At 36.3% G+C, this 10161-nt stretch overlaps 1 non-coding gene across 1 annotated transcript; it reads left to right on the forward strand.

Annotated features, from left to right (window-relative positions):
* The first annotated feature begins 342 nt into the window (after positions 1 to 342).
* Positions 343 to 449, forward strand: LOC127088596 (small nucleolar RNA R71). Its single transcript, XR_007790428.1, has one exon. It is a non-coding gene; the product is annotated as a small nucleolar RNA R71 (small nucleolar RNA).
* The last annotated feature ends 9712 nt before the right edge of the window (positions 450 to 10161 follow it).

Below are 10161 nucleotides of genomic sequence, written 5' to 3' on the forward strand. Positions count from 1 at the left end.
GTGTGACCTTGGATTCCGCAGACTTCGCAATTCTGAGTTATAGCAACCACGGCGGTTGGAGGTGATACATTTAAACTTTCAATTTTCTGGACCAGAGCATCCACTTTTGCATTAACATGATCAAGGTTACTTATCTCGTACATGCCGGTTCTCGTTTGAGGTTTTTCCACCATTGTTCGTTCGGTTCCCCACTGATAGTGGTTTTGGGCCATGCTTTCGATAAGCTGGTAAGCATCAGCATAAGGTTTGTTCATTAGTGCACCACCTGCAGCGGCGTCTATTGTTAACCTTGTGTTGTATAAGAGACCATTATAGAATGTGTGAATTACTAACCAGTCTTCTAAACCATGGTGTGGGCAAAGTCTCATCATGTCTTTGTATCTTTCCCATGCTTCGAAAAGAGACTCGTTATCTTTCTGTTTAAATCCATTTATTTGGGCTCTTAACATAGCTGTTTTGCTTGGCGGAAAATATCGGGCAAGAAAAACTTTCTTCAACTCGTTCCAAGTGGTGACAGAGTTGGAAGGGAGAGACTGAAGCCATCTTCTAGCGCTATCTCTTAATGAGAAAGGAAAAAGACGAAGTCGAATTGCCTCTGAAGTGACACCATTAGCCTTAACAGTATCAGCGTATTGGACAAATACGGATAAATGAAGGTTTGGATCCTCGGTAGGATTTCTAGAGAATTGGTTCTGTTGCACTGCCTGCAACAACGAAGGTTTAAGTTCAAAGTTGTTTGCTTCGATTGCGGGCGGAGCAATACTTGAATGCGGCTCATCTTGCGATGGAGCGGCGTAATCTCTAAGAGCACGAGTTGGTTCTGCCATCTCGGGTATCGAAGGAAAAATGTTTTTGAAATCAGGAAGTTCGACAGGAGGGAGATTGTTTGCAGCACGATATTCCCGAATTCGTCGTAAGACTCGGAGATATAGTTCGATATCGTTGATTCGTAAGTAGAACGGCTCGCCTTGTGAGCGAGTGTGTGGCATACAAATCGACGATAGAAAGAAAAGAAAAAGAAAAGCCTTAGTCTCTACAGCGTAACGGAAGAGTTACGATATCGACTAAACAAAAGTCCCCGGCAACGGCGCCAAAAACTTGATCGCTCGACTTTATGAGTCGAATTGGGGTACAAACTGCAAGTGCACAGTTCTATTGCGTAGTTTTAAAAGATATCGATCCCACAGGGACTTATGAATCGATATACCGTTTTCTAAGGTTACTTCGTAAAGCTAAGGCAAATAATGTTTGATTGTTTGGGGAAAAGCTAAAACTAAAAATAGAATCTAAATTAAATATCAAATAAGCGGATATCAGTATGTAGTTCGTCGTAATTAGGGAATCAATTCTTTGTTGGTTTCTTGGTTTTAAAATGAATCATTTCAGTTGACTTTATTGATTAAAAGTTCTATCTCAAACTCTCGCTCTGTTGAATAAACCATGATTTTATGTTAACGTAGCTGTCACTTATAATTAAGTCAAAAACCATTTTTTGAAAGCAATAAAGTCCGTAGAAACTCTTTTTAAGAAAACACTAACCGTTTAAACACCCTTATCTCAAACTCTCGCTCTGTTCATTTAGGTTATATAATTAAATTCGAATGCTTAACTCTCGTCCTCACATTCAATCTTTAAAAATACTTTTTGGAAAAGATTAGAATTTAATTAACTCTAAAAATTGCTCTCGCCCTGATCTAGAATTAATGTCCAATTTACACTGTCCAGTTAAAACCTCAAACTTTCGCTCTATTGATTTTAACCTCTTTATGTCCTTTACTCTCGTACAAAAACTTTGTTATTAAACCTGTAAACTGAGACCGTAGAAAGAGTGATTTTAATTTTAAATTTAATTAAACCGACTTAGTTTTGATCCCTTATTCCGCTTACTTTACATACCGATATCTAGGCGAATTAGCCAGACATGCTAAACGAACTTAAATAATTATCATGCATAAACAGACTCATCTCAAGCAAATAATATAAATAAATAATAAAACAAAACATTAAACAAAAATTAAAGAACCTGAATTAAACAGTAGTCTTGAACACTCCACCACAAGCCGGTAGGATTTGTTCTTGAATTCTTCAATTAACCAACGAATTAAAACGAAGGAATAAAAACTAGATTCTAACGTAAGGTTAGATCCGGTGAAAAAGTACACAATAGTTTCCGGTGTAGAAACTATTATGTGAAAAACTAATTAAGTGCTAGAGAAGAAAATAAAATTGCCAAAAGAAAATAATAAAAGTTGCAAAAGTAGTATGTAAACGGTATGCCTAAGCTGCTGAGAAAAAGAAAATTGGAAACTGCCGAAATCTGGAAAAAGGAAAGTGTCTTGCTGTAGGTTTAGAAAGTAGCTATTTATATTGGTGCCTTCCGTAACGGTTTTCAAAGCGTCTTCCGTAAATATAGCCATTACTTTGAAAAAGAGTCAAGCGTGCAGATAGGTTCAACGCGTTCTTGGTGCCAAAAATGTAGGAATGGTGTGACGTTCGTTACAGGAGTGTGCAACATGACGTTCGTCACAGCATCTGTGGCGCTCGTCACAGGCACAACGCCTGTGTCTTCTTTGGGCTGGGCTTGGCTTTTTCTATTTGTTTCTTTTCATTCCTTTTTGCACCTCCTTTTCTTCCTTTTTTACTTGTGCTTCAAATAAGACACCTGAGACAAATAGAAAGGAAATACCGCGTAATATCTAATAAAATGCAGTAAATTGAAATAAATAATAATATAATTTAATTGAATTAAGTCCTAAAATATGATATAATTTCATGTTATCAGATATTCCAAACAACTTTCATGTTGAGACCAAGATCTAGTTTTTCTTGTAAAATCATTTTCTATGTTGAAACATTATAGGTCATTTTGTCTAAACCCTAATTTGAAAGTCAACTTCTCAAGGCCATAACTTGCTCAATTTTTATGATATGAAATATTTCTAAGTTGCACAATTAAATTCAATATGTATACTTTAACTTTAATGTTTGGAGTGAGAGCTAATTCAACTTTTATGAGCATGTGATATGAGGTTACATTATAGGTCATTTTTGACCTATACCATTGAACAAGTGATTTTTCCAAACTTCAAAAATGCATAACTCTATCATTCCAAATCCAAATGACATGAAATTGGTGACCATTTTGAAGGTATTTGAAAGAGTTACAACTTTGATGAAGACACTTTTCTCATTTGAAGCTCACCTAAAAATTTAAGCAAGATGGAATATTGAGATATATGGCTTGACACTTAGAAAAATTTTCAACATGTTGAAATTTCCAAACTTCCACCTCAAAATTCTCCATGTTCCAAGCTCCAAATGAAAAAGTGTTGAAAATCAAACTTGTTTCCCTTAATCCAAGCTTTCCAAAGAACCTAAGTTCATGCATTTTGGATGAGGTTTGCTAGGTCTGCGCATGGCTTTAACAGGGCTGCATCATCGGAAAGAATCAATTGCATAAACTTCAGTTCACAATGCCTTGCCATTCAAGCTTCATTCAGATTTCATTTGGAATCATTTTGGACCTTTTTTCATTGCATCATGGGCCTGTACATGCCCATGCACTCGTGCCATCAACATTGCTAATTTTGGACAGATTTTTGAAGTGTGCAAATATCATTCATTCATGCTATAAATACATGACCTCTGTGCTCATTTGAATCACACCTTGTGTACCAGCTTTTCCCCCCATTGAAACCCTCACGTTCTAAAGGAAAACCTGAGAAATTTCAATTTGAAATTTGAGTTTGAATCTCAACTGTTGGAGATTCAAGAACTCCAGGATCAAAAGCCTTGCAACCTCTCTAATCACTTCTTGCTAGCTTCTCAAGTGTGATCAGATCGTGTGTGGAGCAAGCAACATCAAGAACTGCATAGCATTGAAGGTAATTTTCAGAAAACTTCATCTCTTCGATTCTCACTCAATTCTACTCAATTCTCTTGGATCTTTGGTTGTCTGAAGTCCTACCAATGTAGGCAAGAAGATTGAGTTGCTTAGAGGTCAAATTGAAGCAACTCAGTTGACACACCTCAAAATTCAACTCCTCATATCTTTCTATATATGTGGAGTTAGTTAAAATTGAGGTCAGATTCGTGCTCTACGCCATTTTTCTTTCAGATCATGTCCTCCTTTTTCATTTTCTTGATGGTGATGAGTGAACCAGTCCGGCCAGGGTCATCGGAGAACATGACCGGCCTTTGGACTCCGGCGATGCGCTGGAAGTGTTCAGAGCCATTGATCTTTTTAAAAATGTTTTAATCTCATGCGTCCATTGTGATTACCAAGCCTATGCCGCGTTGACTGCAGTGCATCATGGAACGCGCGTTCTAGACCACTTGATCTGCCATCTCAATTAATGAGGGAGATCAAGTGGCTCACGTTTTTTCACATTTTCTGATTTTTGTTTTATTCCTTATATTTTCATTAATTCATATTAATTTTAATATTGATCCAAAAAATATGAGAGTTTCACCAAAAAAATTCAAATATTTTCCTCTTTCATATTATGAATTAAAATTATTTTTTGGATCATTATTAATATTTTTCATGATTTAATTGATTTTGTGATTATTTTTAATTGTTTAAAAATACTTTTACGTCTTTAAAATTTCTGAATTTTTTTCTCCAAGGTCCTTTGACCTTGTTTGACCTATGATAAATCTCATGGCCATTTCTTTGGTGTTTTGATGAGGTTTTAGGAATTTGATAAACTATATTTGATTTAAATGCATTATTTTAGTATTTTTAATTTGAACAAATGCCAAATAATTTTGTTGACCAATTGTTATGACTTGTTTGAGTTTGACTCTTGTTGTTGGGCCTTGGTCAAGGTTGATTTGACTTTGTCAAGTTAATATCATTGGACTTAGGGGATTGATGGAATGTACATTCCATCTCCCAAAATGAATGGATGATATTAATTTGGTAAAAGTCCTCCTTTGACCAATTTGAGTTTTGATCCATTCCCCTCCCTCTTCATCTCATTCCCCTTCTTTATGCATCCATCTCATTTGGCCTGTGATATCTCAAAGTTCTAAGGCTAGTTGATTGAAAAATCAACATAAGTATGTATGAGATTAGGCCACCTCTTTTGCATATTCTTTTTGTGTGTGGTATGTTTCATGAGCATAGTCCATTATACTATGTCTCAAACATGCATTAACACCATAATTCTATTGCCCGACCTTAAATAGTTGTGACTTCTACATAAGTCCAATTACGATTGCTTAACATATCGCTAAATTTGTGACACAAAAGGCATAACATTCTAGTTAGTGAGATTGTAAGTCTCCCCTCTTTCATGGTATTGTGTGGAAACTTGGCCTTTTTTCCTTCCTTTGGAAGATGTCTTGGCTCAAGGATCCATGCTTGTGATAAGTGGGTTGAGTGTTCTCCAAAGAATGACTTAAAAAATGAAAAGCAAAAGCAAAATAATACTAACTTCTAACTCATTAACAACTAATTTTTAATTTCAAGCCATTTACTTTAAAGTCATTTAATTTTAATCTTTATTCATTTGCCATTTTTCATATAATTCTAATTGTTTATGTTAATGCAATTTTCAATTTGTCCACTTGGACCATATTGTGTGATATATCTTGTTTGTGTATACTTTGCTTGTTTGTGTGGTCTTTGACCATTAATGTACATAATAACAACAAAAAACCCTAAAAAACTTTTGTGTGGACTGTTGGCTTGATCTTGGACAAATGGACTTAGAACTTAGGCAACATTCCTATGCTAAAGGACTTTGCCAATGCCAACTTTCTGTGAAACCAAGTGCTTGCAATTTGAAACTTCATCTGATACATCATTCAAGATCCCTCTGAGTTCATCTGCAACATGATCATTGTGAAGCTGTAATTTTGAACCTGTGGCTTGTGGAATTCATTTGTTACATGGGCTAATTTGAAGAAGATCATGGAGTGGCTAAGCTTGGATGTGGCTACCTTTATTTGATGTCTTGCTCTTCAAGATAATATAATTGTGCATTTGTGTGTTGCTTGATTCTAAATGTCCAAGGGAATTCTGAGTTTCTATTGACATTCTTGTCTATTGGATTGATACTCATTGGTCAGATCTTTTCAACTCTTAACTTTTAATTTTGTGCATATGATTAGTTTCTTCATCTTCTCCCCATTTATTTAATTTCAAAATCTCTCCCTCTCTTTTCAAAATCTTCTTTGATTGGACTTATTTTGTTCTAAACTTTGACCACTTTTAAAAAGATAGAAACTTTGGCCTTATGCCATTGCATTTTCAAACTTCTTTTTTTAAATCAAATTTGTAAATAAACTTAACTATACTTGACTTAAACTTTCAGAAAAGTCAAAAAAGAACTAACTCATTCAAACCATTTTTAGGTCTTTGTGCCTTTCAAACTTAATTTTTGTTAAAAACAATGCATCCACTTTGAAATTTGTATCACGAACTACGAGGTTTTGATACCTCATTTTTATGTTGGTATGTAGGCACAAGTCCGAAGGTCTTGTCAAACAAAAAAATATAATTAATAAATTCTTTTCTCATCCCCCCATTCTATTTATTTGTAAACATCATTTTTGTACCAAATACATATGCACACAAAAAGGGTTCCCTAGGAGTACCTAGGACACTTTGGGTGCTAACATCTTCCCTCTGTGTAACCAACCCCCTTACATGTAATCTCTAACATCTTATTAGTTTTGATTTGAAAACTTCTTACTTTTGGGTTTTGTTCGTACTTTTTCCCTTTTCCCTTGGAAACAATAAAAGCGCGGTGGCGACTCTTGTTATTTGATCTCTAGCTTATCCATAGCTTGATGATCATGAATTTACCGCTACAAGGCGTGTCAAGGCTTTCTCATTAGAAGCCCAACACGGCCTGTTGTGTTGCCTGACACGGCCAGTGTTGGCTTGGACACCTCATTTTCCAGTTTTTGCTGTTTTTTTGGCACGACTTATCCCGGAGGGCATTTTGGAGTTTTGCTACATAAAAATTGTCACAAAGAACTATTTAGGGGATTTTTGAATATGGAGAGGGGACGTTTTCACGATCACAAATTGGAGACGATAAAGATTGAAGCGGTCAAAAGCGGCGAAGAACGGAGATCCTTCAAGAGCGGACGCGATTGAAGATCAACGGAATTTCCAACTTTTTGTAATGTCTTAATTTTATTTTGTATCTTATTTGAATAATATGAGAGGCTAAGCCCCCCAATACCAGGGGTCCCTGAATTGATCGTGTAATGACTCTAATGTTATACTTTCCTTAATACATGTTATTTGTTATTAATTTCACTATGTAATTTGCGTAATGCTTTCTTTATCAGAAAAATCAAGATTGATGTATGGTTTACGATTAGCAAGATTGCAATTGTTAAGGTTTTAATACAGTGAAACCATAGTAGATATCACCTAGGACTAGGGTTACCCTATGGTTACCGGATTATTCTTGTTAAATTAAAATTACTTGGTTTCATCATAATCACCTGAGGACTTAGAGGTTAGGTTGAATACCAAAGGTTTCCCTTCGAGATCTTATGAGGAAACAATCTTAAGATCCGGTAATTGAAACAATTTTCATTATTAAGGAAATATACACTCAAGGGTTATTACATGAGATTTTCACACACCATCCTTGGCATATTATTATAATCTGTGAAAATATTTATTTTGTTTTATTTTCCCTTACAGTGAATTTTACAAAACCCCAACTATTAATTTTGTTCAATTGAGTAACTATTTACACATATATTGCTGCACAATCCTCGAGATCGATCTTTGGGAAACATCCCTATTATTACTACATCGGGAAAATAGTACACTTGCTATTTTCCCGATTAGACGCCAGGGCACTCGATCGAGAATTGTAATGTCTTTAAGCACAAAGTACAAGATTTAATTGACTCAAAAGCTATATCATTCACGGCAACTTTGATGAACAACCCCGCGCATGCAAGTACATATGCAATACCGCAGTCAAAGCATTGGTAGATTTGAAGAGGTTCCATCTATATGACTACTTCATCAGCTTTTGCAAGAACCCAGACCCCAAGCTATGGGAAGAATAAGGCTGATCACTCCAGCAACCTCTAGTTTGTTCAATAATGTTTCATGTGTAATTTTTTCTTGTTTGTCGTTTATAACATTCACTTGTAATAAACTCGTTTGTTTTTGAATAATAATGACATTACAATAAATATGCATTGTTTTGAATAAATCCATTTGTGTCCACTCATGCTTCTCGTCGATATCAAACTTTTGTTAAGCGAAATCAAAAGAATAATGACGAAATTGAAAACACGATATCACTGCACGTACGCTTTTGAGTAGACCTTGTTGATGATGTAAGGCATTGTTTCAAATCCCCAAGCACCAGAGATATAAGGAAGATAATCCCTAGTTAACTCCTTCGAGCCAAGAAGTAGGAGTTTCTTTCTGAACATAAAACCCCCAATCTTAACCCGGGGTAGGGTAGTCGTCAGTTAGTTTGACCAGGCGTTCAAACTTCAAAAGAGGAGTGTCCTATCTGAGGATTAACCATATCTTATCCCTCACAAGAGGCACGAGGTAGTCACAAACCCCTCTAATCAATCGAACAAATATCACACGATTTGTTTCGTCAAAAAAAAAAATCAAAATCTAAAGAAATGAAAGCCCGCCAAGTCGAAGCTTGAGAACAAGTGACTTAGGAAAAAAATTAGGGCATCCCGGTGGATTGCAAATCAGAGTCAATCCAGCAAAAGTGGGGAAATGGAAAAAACAAATCAAACAAAGAGGAATCATAACAAAATCCTCAGCAAGAACAAAATCGTGTGGCTACAAGACAAACAAAAGGTGCATGACTGCCACTCTAAAAACCTCGTAGGTTCATTTTCACTCCCAAATCCCTTTTGGAAGAAGATAGCTTATATCGAACAAGTTGAACATAGGACTGGAGAACATCACGAAGAGTGGGTGGGTTAGAATAGGTTTCGAGCCATAAATCCTTTTTTCTGAAAAACCGTGAACCATGCCGCATTACAACCCTCAAAAGACCTAATTGAAGCAGAGTTTAGTTCGAAAGCGTACTATAGCCAGTATAATCGTGTTAAAACTGACTCCTTAATGATTTGCTTATGACTTATGTTGGTATCGACATGACATTCTCATTTTAGTGATCTATTCACTATATGTCATAATTCCAGTGAACAAAATTGGATTTCAAAACTAGCATAAACATGACATTCACATTATCATTTCAAAAATGAACTTGTTTTACTTGTGAGTAAGCATTTGACATCCATAGATCTTCCATAATGAACATGAATTGAGGAACTTAATGACTTAAAAGTGTAGAACGCCTGAGACCTTCGTTGAGCAGGGGCAGGCCACTTCTCTTGATTACTCCAAAGCATAATTCTAAAAGACTCTGTTGAGCAGAGAGACAAGACTGTTATAGGATTCAATCGATCAGAGACAGTCACGTCGAGAAATCTCTTCAAGATCTAGTCGATCAGAAGTAGTCACATTGATAAATCTCTTCGAAATCTAGTCGATCAGAAGTAGTCACGTCGAGAAATCTCTACAAGATTCAGCCGATCAGAGGCAATTATGTCGAATCCGATAAATCTCTTTGAAGACCAGTTAGACAGGGGCATTCCCTCAAAGATCATCCAGCTAGAGGCAAAGTTATTTCAAGGCTCATACTAGGGCAGGCCACCCCAAGAGCATAAGAAGTCAATCTCTCTAAGATGGTTGATCAGAGAAATATAGTTCAGAGACACTGGGGCATGTCGGATTAAGATAATCTACGACAAAGTCGCTTCATAGCTAGTGACTGGGGCAATCCGTGCAGATGCCCAACAGACTGGGGAAAGACAGTCCAGAAAAGGGAAGTCCCTTTCATCGCTTGCAAAAGTCTTTCAGACCAAGCCCAGGGCATCAGAAGATCCAGCGGTACCCAATAATTCTCCAGCAGTATATGGATGTCGGGAAATCAGGTTAGCCCACACCCCGTAAATTAGAAGCCTTGTAACCAAAGCTAATTCCTGTCAGCATTCATTACACGATACCCACACTTGGGGCATCTGTAGATCCTCATATTGTTGCATAAGCCCGTCATGCATAATTCATATCATGCATATCATATGATATAATCATGAAGCTCTCTAACAAGAAAGAAGCAAGCCCAAAACTCT

This window comes from Lathyrus oleraceus, chromosome 5 (assembly GCF_024323335.1).
Source record: "Lathyrus oleraceus cultivar Zhongwan6 chromosome 5, CAAS_Psat_ZW6_1.0, whole genome shotgun sequence".
In the NCBI taxonomy this organism is placed as follows: domain Eukaryota; kingdom Viridiplantae; phylum Streptophyta; class Magnoliopsida; order Fabales; family Fabaceae; genus Lathyrus; species Lathyrus oleraceus.